General features: G+C 47.7%; 1 long non-coding RNA gene and 1 other non-coding gene across 2 annotated transcripts; one reads left to right on the plus strand and one right to left on the minus strand.

Moving 5' to 3' along the window:
* The first annotated feature begins 574 nt into the window (after positions 1-574).
* Positions 575-7,939, plus strand: LOC102546970 (uncharacterized). The gene is made up of 4 exons (XR_015632367.1): positions 575-2,003; positions 2,263-2,379; positions 5,731-5,939; positions 7,820-7,939. It is a non-coding gene; the product is annotated as an uncharacterized LOC102546970 (long non-coding RNA).
* Positions 858-989, minus strand: LOC120095443 (small nucleolar RNA SNORA17). Its single transcript, XR_015632506.1, has one exon. It is a non-coding gene; the product is annotated as a small nucleolar RNA SNORA17 (small nucleolar RNA).
* Positions 7,940-11,813: the final 3,874 nt, after the last annotated feature.

An 11,813-nucleotide genomic window follows, 5' to 3' on the forward strand; every position in this document is an offset into this window, starting at 1 on the left:
ACTACCCTCGAGTCTCCAGTTCTGCCTCTTTTCATGTGCCCACACCCTTCTGTTTAACTTTTTCTTCCATCTCCCTCACTTACTTGCTCCTCTTGATGGTTCCTGGGATTTCTGAGTGTCTGGGGTCATCTCAGGAGTGCTATGCCCCACTTGTGTATTACGGCCCTGGGGAGGGTCATCTCAGGCTGCCCCCTCAGGCCTGCATGGTGCCTGATGCTGGGGTAGAAATCCTGGCTCGAGTCCCGACAAAACACAACAGGCCAACATGGTTCCACGTGGAAAGGTTTAATGAGAGAAGAGGAGAGGAGAGGAAAGGCCGGCTATGAGCACATGGAGGGAAGTGGGTAGGGTGGGGAGAGAAGGGGTAAAGGGGAAGAGGACAAGAGCAAGAGAGCAGAGAAGAGAAGAGCAAAGAGAACGAGGAGGGGGCAAGCAGCCCCCTTTAGAATGCCAGGCACAGCTGGCTGTTGCCAGGTAACTATGGGGCGGAGCACACCTGGCTGTTGCCAGGTAACTGTGGGGGTGGAGCTTAGACAGAATTCCAACACCGGACTTGTGGTAGGTAGTCTCAGGCTAGCTCCCAGTCAGGACCCCATGGCTCCGGTCTGGAGGTCATTTTGGGTACTTCTCACCCAGGCCTACTTGAATGACACTATGTGACAGTTGTCTGTCTTGGGCTCACTCTCACCTGGGGCCTGCTGTCCCAAGTGAGGTTCTTGTAGTCTCCAGCTCGCTTCCTGCCCTGGGAGCCCATCCTGGCCTAGTCAGGGCTGGTCTGGTGGTCGTCTCAGGCTAGCTCCCTGTCTGGGCCCTCATGTACAAGACTGGTGGTTGTCTCGGGCTCACTTTTTTGGGGGAGTATTAGGTTATTAATCATTCAGATGTCCATGGGTCAGAACACTGAGTGAAGACATAGCCTGACTCTTCTCTGCCACCTATCGACACATGTGTGACACAGCAGCCACACCTGCAACACCTCTAGGGACAATTTAAAATAAAAATTAGATTAAATCATCATCATCACCATCATCATCATCATCATCACCACCACCACCACCATCATCAGCATCATCATATGTTACAAATGGCTGTGAGCCTCCATATGGGAGTTGGGAATTGAACCCACATCATCTGAAAGAGCAGCCAGTGCTCATAACTGCCAAGTAGTCTCTCCAGCTCTGTGAAAAGAAAGCTCTGTGAATGGGCCCAGCTGTGGCCGTCCCCTTTTGGTTCCTAGCAGGGGAGCATGGTGATTTTAAGGTTCCTTGGTCTGCCCTGTAGAGAGTGAATGGCGGGGAGGAGTGGGTGCAGGAGATCCATGGAGAGATCAGAGAGGGGCCCCTGGGAAGTGTACTGGGACCAGGTGTTCTCTGCAGCCAGAGAAGCGGTTTCTAGGGATCGAAGGAGAAGGGGGAGAGGGAGAAGCCAGTGGGAGCCACTTCTCTGGTTGGAGGGTCAGAGCCTTGGCATGGATGCACCACAGGACAAGCCAGTCAGTCACCTCGCCTGAGCGCGGAGGCTCGGTGTGGCTGCGAGGACTTAATTAATCCCTCACTAGTTCATTTATTGAATGCTCGTTCACTGGCGTACAGTGGGGCTTACTTATAGAGCATCTGTGAGGGGTTCTCGACAGGAGCAGGGGTGACCCTAAAACAACTGCACTGGAAAGTCTTCACCCAGCATGGACGACGATTTTGCTTTTGACAACTAGGGCAGAATTATACATAAACGGCTTGGAGGAGTGGTTAGAATTCCGGTAAAAATCCAGTGACCCTAGATTGTCAGCAGTCAGCAAGCAGGATCCAAAAAGACTCTTGCAAGTTGGCACGGCAGATCTCCTGAAGAATGGTGGCCATTTTGCTGGGAGATCTGTGCTCTATAACACAATGGTCTCTGCCACTGGGAAGGGGAGCGAGCCTCCTTGGAACAGTGGTCTGAAATGGATAAATGCCTTACCTGGGTTTGGTGTTGCTGTTGACTTCTTCATAAGAGGCAAAACTCAGGTACAATGAGGGGCCCTGCGTCTTCTCACATGGGGTGGTGGCATTCCTTTGCTCAGGGGCCTAAGGCTGTGGTGCTGCTTTGGGAAGCTCTTCAGTGGTGACAGGGCCCTTCACCCTCTAGGGGTGAAAGGGTCTAGCACCACCCACACAGATTCCCACTCCCAGGGCCAACAGCCTGGGTTTGGGGGGTGTAATGTGTAATGGGGGGTGATCTACAGTCATTGCTGGTCTCTGGTGATTTTCATTTATTGTTTCCTAGACATCTAACATCCAACATCTGGGACAGGATGTTCAGCCTCTGTGGATATCAGAGCAGAGTCACCATTCTTCCCAGCCTTGTTCTAACAACAGCGTGAGCCTTTCCAAATATTTACAAGTGAGGATCCCTTGGGAACATGTGGAGGGTTTGTGAGGAGAGGAGAGAGGGAGAATGAGAGATGGGGATACACACAAGAAAACAGGAGAGGCACAAAGACCTGGAGAAGCACAGCCATGCACTGCCTTGGACAGGGGCACTTACTGAGGACTGTGTTTCCAGAGGTTAAACATGTAAAGTTTACATGTTTAAACATCAGAGTGCATTCGTGCTAGCCCGGGTCAAGAACCCTTGGCAGGTCAGATTCAGTGGCCTATACAAATTCTCCCAGATCCAGTAGTGCAGGAAAGGGAAGGGTGTGGCTGTGGGCTGCTGGGCAAGGTCTATGAGGGAGTTTCTAGATTGGGTTGATTGACTGGGGAGACCCACCCTGAGTAGTGGGTTATACCTTCTCCTTGCCTCAAACAAAGGCTCACAATACATGGGCAGATTTCTATTAGACTTCTACAGGCAGGGAGCTAGGAAAATGTCTTGGTAAAATGACTGCTACACAACCTGAGGCCCTGAATTCAGATTGGGCCTGGTAGTATGCACGTGACTGTAACCCCAGCCTAGAGTGGGACGCACACAGGTAAATTCTGAAGGTCATTGACCAACCAGTAAGTCAATGTACTTCAGGCCTAATGAGAGAGCCTGTCTCAAATAATAGAGGTAGAATGATTGAGGAAAGTCACATGACTCTAGCCTCCACAGACAACACACACACACACACACACACACACCCCACATACACACCACACACCACACATACACATGCATGCACATACACACACACCACAAACATGCCACACACAAGCATGGCCACACACAAACACACACATGCATGGACATACACACATACACCACATACACACCACACAAACATATGCATGCACATACATACACACACCACAAACACACCACACATACATGCATGACTACACACAAACACACACCATGCATTCACATATACACACAACAGACATACCACATACAGACACAAACACACACACATTACCATATACACACCATACACAAACACATCTACCACACACATGACACACACACACATACACATTGTCACACACACTATGCATTGGGGAACAAAAACTAGGAAAAGTACGTTTGAAGGTTGCTATGAGCTGGCTGTGTGAAGGATGAGGTTTAAAGAAAGACAAGATCCCTAGTCCTACTTTTGGTGGTTCCTGTCCCCTTCTATTCAAATACACCCCATTGTCCCAGAGAGCCATAGTCTTCTTCTTCTGTCCTCCCTGTGAACTCTGAAGTCACCGTGTAATAGCCAGTCGCCATCACAGCCATTTCCTTAGCACGATAGACTTCTATCCCATGGCTGAACTCACGTTTGCAGCTGAGCACCTACCCTTAGTTGTGGGGCTCCGGATGTCCATCGTGCCTTTGAGCGGACTGTGGCTAGCTCTTCGAACCTCCAGCATCTGAATTTGTTAGGGCTGTGGAAGTGAACCAGTCTGGGTATCAGAGAACCATGCATGGGTCAAGACATTTGTTCAGAGCATTTGGTCACAAGGTGTCAATTTCCCGAGGAAGTGCACCTTGCATCCGCAGACAGAAATAAGACAGAGAGGAAAGCCTGGTGAGGCTTGTAACTGTGGATGGCTGACCAATCATGTACCTTAGTTGCCTGCAGAGGGTGTCATTCCAGAAAGGGTGTAAGGGAGCACCTGTTTCTCAGGGTTCTTGTGCACACCAAGCCCTAAGAGTTATCATATATACCTCTGAGGCCTGGTGACACTTCTCATTGATCTTCATTGACACTGCTGTTACCAGTGTCACATGTTTAGAATCACCATGTAAATACACTACTGGTGTCTATGAAGATGTTTCCAGAGAGCTTTGCTTGAGGAAGGAATTCCACTCTGGATGTGAGCCACACAGTTCTGTGAACTGCGATTGCACACGGAAGGAAAAGGGAAAAGGAGGACCTCAGCCGAGGACTGGTATCCATATCTCTCTACTTCCTTTTTTTTTTCTCCATCTTTATTAACTTGGGTATTTCTTATTTACATTTCGATTGTTATTACCTTTCCCGGTTTCCAGGCCAATATCCCCCTAGCCCCTCCCGGTCCCCTTCTATATGGGTGTTCCCCTCCCCATCCTCTCCCCATTACCGCCCTCCCCCAACAATCCTGTTCACTGAGGGTTCAGTCTTGGCAGGACCAAGAGCTTCCCCTTCCACTGGTGCCCTTACTAGGCTATTCATTGCTACCTATGAGGTTGGAGCCCAGGGTCAGTCCATTGGGTAGTGGCTTAGTCCCTGGAAGCTCTGGTTGCTTGGCATTGTTGTTCATATGGGGTCTTAAGTCCCTTATCTCTCTACTTCCTAACTGCAGATCCCGCATGGCCCGCTGCCTCATGCTTCTGCTGTCAGGAGGAGGGCTATGTCCTCCCAACCCATGGCCCTCACACCAGCCCCTCCCCCAGCAAGCTGCTATTGGCTGGTGTTTTGTCTCAGCAATGATAAAATTAACTAATACAATTTTTATTGTTTGCTGAGTCAAGGCCAGTAGTTCCCAAGGGCCAGCCATATGGGTCCATGATTTTCTAAAGAAAGTATGGTGGTGCATGCCTACAATCCCAGTACCTGGGAGGTAGAGGCCAGAGGACCAAGAGCTCAAGGTCATCCTTGGCTACATAGTGAGTTTGATGTCAGCCTGGACTATATTACTAAAATCCAAAACAAAGCAAATTCTAAGGAGGGAGAAACTCTACCGGAAGCCCAGGAAGCCATTGACATAGTGACATAAAGCAGGATTGAGTTGAATGCAGGGTGGTTGGTATAAAAATGTGGTCCCTGGATAAGAAGCTTCATTGTGACAAGGGGCCCCACATTAGAAAGATCTACTGAATTAGACACTTCACTAGACGTTCTAAGGAACCCGTGCCTCAGCTGACACTCCAGGTGGTCCAGCAAAGCCCGAGGACCATCAAACTAGAAGACCATGCCCAGACGGAACTGGACCACAGTGGGTTATCAGGGGAGGACACTGACAAGGAAAAGGCGAAAAGAGGACTTAATAGGCTACATTTCCATGCTGAACAGCACAGGAGAAGATGCTGGGGGGTTGGGGGGGGGAGAGAGAGAGAGAGAGAGAGAGAGAGAGAGAGAGAGAGAGAGAGAGAGAGAGAACCCAAACCCTGAGATGCGGGGGACCAGAGTAACGGCTCAGGAGAGACAAAGTCATATTTTATTCACATCTCGGAGAAGAACAGTGGATGTTTCCAGGGGAAGTTATTTTTCAAATGTCTGTAGACTTGATTGGGTTGAAAAAAAGTACAAATTAATTTAAACGCATCGTTGAACTTCCCATAACTTTTGCTGTGATGTTTTCTCAGTCAGTTGGCACTGAACCAGCTGCCACGGAACTTCTGCGAGTTGGAAAGAGGTCCCCTTATGTAAGAGGAAATGGACCGTGTGGCCTGGTGGGGGAAAATCCACCCCGGTGCATCTTGGGATTGGCCCTTGTCTCAGCATGACAGTCATCCACTGACCTACTAGTCACACCTCTCCTTTAGAAAGAGTAGATCACTCAGCGTCTTTGAAGGTCAGCATTTTTATTATTATTATTATTTTTTTTAACGTGAGCTCGTACATATCCATGAAGACCCCACTCAAATATTCATCGTCATGACTTTTCTTATCCCTGTGTCATGAAACTCGGAAAAACAACTTAAGGGAGAAAGTTTATCTTCATGGTTTCATGGCGTGAAACTCACTGTGCTGGAGTAGTAAGAGTAGCAGCAGGAGCTTGAGGTAGCTCCCATCCTGCCGGCCAGGAAGCTCAGAGGACTGAGGGTGGGGCAGGGCCCCCAGAGACTTACTTCCCTCAGTAAGACCCCACCTCTTAAAGGGCCCACAACCTCTACAAACACCACTATCTGTTGGAGGTGTCTTATTCAAACACAAGAGCCTATGGAAGACCCCGCCCCTCCCACTTCCCCAGGAAGTCTAATGTTCTACGTTTCCGGCTCTCAAGATACCCTGGGGCACTTGAACTATGGCGGGTGTGTGCTCTGTGTTGTAATCACGCCCTGATGGACACTGAGGGAACCCCAGCGAAGGAACAGAGCCTTTTCTTCTCACTGTAACGCCAGGCTCACAGGTGACACGCAACAGATATTTTCTCAGGCCTCGCTGTGGCTCATACTGGCTATTTATCCGACTGCTGTGCTCGCGGTGGTAAAACATGCCCTTGTACGGAAAGTAGCTTGAACAGTGAGTGTGGATAAAGCAGAGAGGATCGGGAAAATTGGAACTAGAAAACCTCGACAACAAATAAATCGAGGAAAAAAGACAATCACTAACAAGGACAACCCCCAGGCTAATAATTTTTACAAAATTTTGGCAACATGAGATTTTAGCTTTAAACTGCCTGGCAGTCTAGGCTAAAAGGGGAAACTGTTGCTTTATGCACGGCACTTTGACTGAAGGATTAGAGTGATTCACTAAGGAAGATAAAGGATTTAAAGTAAGAAGTTTACAATATAGGCTCCTATACAATTGGCATCAACAAGGTGTCAGATTTGTATCTGTGTAGTGCATTCTAGGGCACATCCTTTATTGTGGACACACTGTAGACCCTGGGCTACAGTTACCAACAAGATGCCTTTGCACCAGAGGGAAAGAATCCACACCTGCATGCAATAGTCAGGTTAGCTCTGAGATAGAGGAGAAGGGACGGAGCTCAGAGGGCCCAAGACCTTCTCTGTAATGAGTGGGGGAAAACTTTGGAGAGGAGCTGGCAGTCCGTAAAATAACATTTAAAGAGTGCTGTCATCTGAGTGGGTGGAGGTTGGAGGGGAAGGGTCAGGAAGGATGATTGGCAGCTTCGCATATGAATATATATATATTTTTTGGAAGAATAGTGCATTGGGAAAATAGCTGGAAATCCATTACATCTGGTGCAGGGTGGAGGAGAGACAACAGGTGAGATGGTAAGGTGTGGCTTGAATGCAAGATGTCCAGGGGTCCATATATTGAACATTTGGTCCCTGACGGTGTTGCTGTTCTGGAAACTTGTGCAACCTCTAGGAGATGGAGTCTCCCTGGAAGAAGAGTGTCACTGAGGGCAGACCTGGAGGTTTTATAGTTTTATGGACTGCAGATACAGTGTGATCAGTTCTCTCATGCCTTCCCTGCTGTGATGGACTGTATCAAACTGAGTCAAAATAAATCCTCCCTTCCCTCTGTCAGAGAGTTGGTTACACCAACATGACAGTTAACTAATACGCAAGGCAAACCAGCCCTTGCATGGGTCTAATTACACCAAAAGGTCCCAGGGTTTGAGTTCCCTAGGGCAGGCGATGGGGAACCATGGGAGAATTTTAAATGGCTAAGTGACACAGCCTAAGCTATATGTTTAACGATGCAAAACACTCTGTTGCCCCTTCCTTACCCCTGACCAGGGCCTTGCTTTCTCTGTAGGTAGCCCATGCTGGTCTGAAATGTCTTTGCAACAAGGCTAAGGGATCCGGAGACACTGAAGTTTGAGCTGACACCAATTATGCTGCAAGGGTGAAAATTAATTAAAAGTTTTCAAAGGGCTGTGTTCACCATTCTTCTCTCTCTTGTGTTATCAGCGATGCCGCTTTCTCTCCTGGCCGGGAGTTATTGCGGTACAACGTTTTCATGTTGCCTGTGGGGTAATTATGTCAACTATAGGAGCGAGGATAAGCGGCAGTTTGTTTTATTCTGTGATTAATCTCCACACACTCTGGCGTTCCAATCTGCCCTCAGAAGACAAAGCTTGTGATTTTCTGGTGCAGAGGGAGGACTCAGGGAAGAGCCACAAAGGGCCGAGGGGTTGAAACCGACGTGATTCCAGATTGAGGCTTCTCAGGGCCCTCAAAGCATCCGCAAACTTCCGGCTCAGTTTCCCCATGTCCCCCTCCCCCATCCAAGACCCTGGTGCTTTTGAGAGACCATCTAACATGCACAGAGTGCACTTCGAACCCTGTCCTTTCCTTACTGTCTAAACGATGTGCCCAAACACCTGGCAAGAAGCCATTGAAAAGGGAGTGAGTTTCTGTGGCTTACAGTTGGAGGGGATACTGGCCACCGCAGCAGGGACCGCAGCAGGAGTGAGGCAGCGGGTAAGTTGTACCCACAGTCAGGAAGCAGAGAACAGCAAATGCTGGTGTTCAGTTTACCGAGATCCTGTGCCAGGGAGCTATGCTGCCAGTGTTTATGGGGAGTCTTCTCACTCCAATCACCATTTGAGGCAAACCTTCATAGATGTGCGCAGAGGTTTGTCTCCTGGGGCATGCATTCTAGATCCAGTTACATTGACACCAATATTAACCACCACATCCCGATGCCCCGCTCAGAACCAGCCTAAGAAGACTCGGAAGAACGAATATCCATCTTCCACGCTGTGCCCCCGAGGAATTCTTTCATATTGAGCGTTTTTGCACATTAGCTCACGGGGAGTGAACCCAGCCCTTTGTGAATCCCAGACTGAAGATGGGCATTTTCCAAGATGATGTTAGAAGAGCAGACGAGGTTTACAACCACCTCAGATGATAATGTTTTACAGCGCAGAGGGGCGAGGATAGTTGAGGATTTGTCATATAGATTCTATAAGCGACTGGAAGGCAGGAGTCTGATTCTTTTAGTAAATAAAGAGAAATAAGATGCTACTGACTCCAGTTTGATCATTTACACTGTGTGCTTCAACCCAGTGCATTCACACTACAACCCATAAACGTGTATAATTATTATGAAATATGTAAAAATAAAATAAAAACATTGCCTGGTGGTTTAAGTCTCTTACTCCTCTCCCCATTTCTTCTTATTTATTCGATACAGGGTAGCTCAATTTCTTGGTCTATTCAAGGTCTGGGGCATAGAGTGAATTTGTGAGAAGTCTGGGCAACTTAGCAAGACCATGTCCCAAAATAAATAGTAAAGAGAAGGGTTAGAAATGGCACCAGAGGACAAATCTCATGCCTGGCTCATGAGGCTAAAATCCCAGTACTCTCCCTGTCACTTTGCCATGGGTCACCAAGGGATACATAGCTTTCTTAGATTTCTTTGTTGTTGTTGTTTGTTTGTTTGTTTTTTGAGACATGAGAGTCTGATATAGCCCAGGCTGGTCTCCAACTGTCTACATAGATGAAGATGACCCCGAGCTTCTGATCCTGCTGCAGCCATTTCTGTAGGGCCAGGGTTGCAGGTACCATCTACCATGACCTGCTTGTGTAATTCGGAAGACTGAATACTGGGCTTTGTGTGTGCCGGTCAGGCTTTCTACCTCCTAGGTCACACCTCCAGCCCTTGGAGTTTTCTTTTGAGATGGGGCTTGCTATATGGTCCAGGTTTATGATCCCAGGGTCTGTGATTACAGGTGTGTATCAAAATACCCATCTTCTCGAGTTCTGTACCAAACTGACAAAAATTGATTTATTTCTACCCAGGGGATGGGTGAAGTGTCTCTTGCAAATGCCCAAAAAGAAAGCAACAAAGTGGACTCCACAGTGGTCCATCCCACTGCAGACCAAGTCTGGTTCCTCGAGTCCTGCAGACTCCCATCCCCTGTGTTAGACCATCTTCCTGCACAGGCAGGAAAAGGATCCTGTGGCCCACACAGGGCTCTCTCTGATCCATGATCCAAGGGAAAATCTCGTTAAAACAGACTGCTGTTTCTCACTTGTTTGTCACATTTTAAATTTATATTTTAAGACATTACCAGAGCCAACACCATTAATTACTTCCTGAAATGTCAAATGCATTTAAGATGTGGGATGCAAGGCTATGGCTTTCTGTCGTAACAGAGGGAGGAACTGTTTTGAAAGGTCATTTCCAGGCTATTGTGAGGCCTCTTCTTCACCTGAAACTCACTCACTGACAGCCACACTGTCTCTCATCTCCTCCCATCCCTCTTTTCTCCTCCTTCTTTTCCTTCTTTCTTCTCCTCTCCCTATTCCCTTTTCTGCCTTCTCCGTTTCTCCCCTTTCTTATTTATTTGAGGTAGGCTCTAACATAATAGGCTGGATTTGAACTTGCTATGGCAAGGTGGTCTTAAATGCTTAGTCATCCTTCTGTCCTGACTGTTGGGATGATGGATGTGTGTGAGCACATCTGGCTTCTCTGGAGATGTACCTGGTCATTCCCATCTTCTCTTTACATGATATTCATAACCACCGTATGGGGTTTTATTTGAGGGCTGTAGTCTTAGCCCCATGTGTAGAGTCCACGCTCATCTTTAGCTCTCCCATTCTACAACCCCAAATGGGTCTTGCTGCCACTGGGAGACGGAGGTGATGGCCCACACAAGATCTGCTGACCATGTCCTTAGAGCATCTTCTATCTCAACCTGGTCACACTTGGTGGAGCATCTGTCCAGGGTCTCTGGCTTCTTACTGGATTTGCATCTGCCTCTCCTTCAACCCTGCCATTCCACAGCTCCATCCAGAGGGGATGTCTTTAGTCCTATGTCTGGAAGATCTGCCCTGGAATAGTGGTTCAAATGGGTGAAGGGGCTTGAATGGAGTATTCTGGTGATAGTTGATTTTGATTGAGAACTAGATTGAATCTGGAGTCAATTAATAATAAGACCTCTGGGCATGTCTGAGGGGGCTTTCCCAGAGAAGACTGAGGGAAGAAGACCCTTCCTTAGGCAGTGCTGCACCTTCTTTGGCCCAGATATAAAGAAATCCTAGTTTGAAAAACAATGGTGTTTGCCCGCCTACTTTCCCCTTTTATTGGTGAGTGCATCTACTCTGCTGCTGCTGCTATTGACATCCTTGCTGATGAACTCCAGCTTCTTCAGCCTTCCAATGTGGACTGCAGGCCAGCAGCTCTCCAGGAATCCTCCAGGCCTTCTGCCTCATGGACTGAGCTAGGCTGCCCAGCCTTTATTACACAAGCCATTCGAATTGATCCCCCTGTACTATAAGTTTGTTCTACGTGTTCTGTTCCTCCAGAGAACCCCCTCTAATACAGTCTCCAAAGAATTGCAAACGTCTCTTTGCCACCATGCACATGGACTATGATGAGCTCCTGTGATATTTAGATTGTAGCAGAAAACCTAGATTGGAAAAACAAAGGAAGAGGCCATGAAAAATGCAACTCATGAATACAACATTATAGCAAAAGAATCTGTTTATTAATCCAATCATCAGGTTATTTGATAAATGTTTACAAAGCTCTTCTTCAGACACCAGATATTAAGCTGGGAACAGGGGACACACGATGAGCTAATTTTAAAGAGATAAATGATGGAATTCAAATGTAACCTCAGTTCCTGCATTTCAATAAAACCACACACACACACACACACACACACACACACACACACACACACCATGAATCTTGCAAAAAGAATGCAATACGTACACACTAATATTTTTTGAGATGGTCTCTTGTAACTCAGGGTGCCCTCAAACTTAGTACAGAACCAATGGTGACCTTGAAATCC

The sequence above is a fragment of the Rattus norvegicus genome, chromosome 10 (assembly GCF_021556685.1).
Source record: "Rattus norvegicus strain SHRSP/BbbUtx chromosome 10, alternate assembly SHRSP_T2T, whole genome shotgun sequence".
Taxonomy (NCBI): Eukaryota; Metazoa; Chordata; class Mammalia; order Rodentia; family Muridae; genus Rattus; species Rattus norvegicus.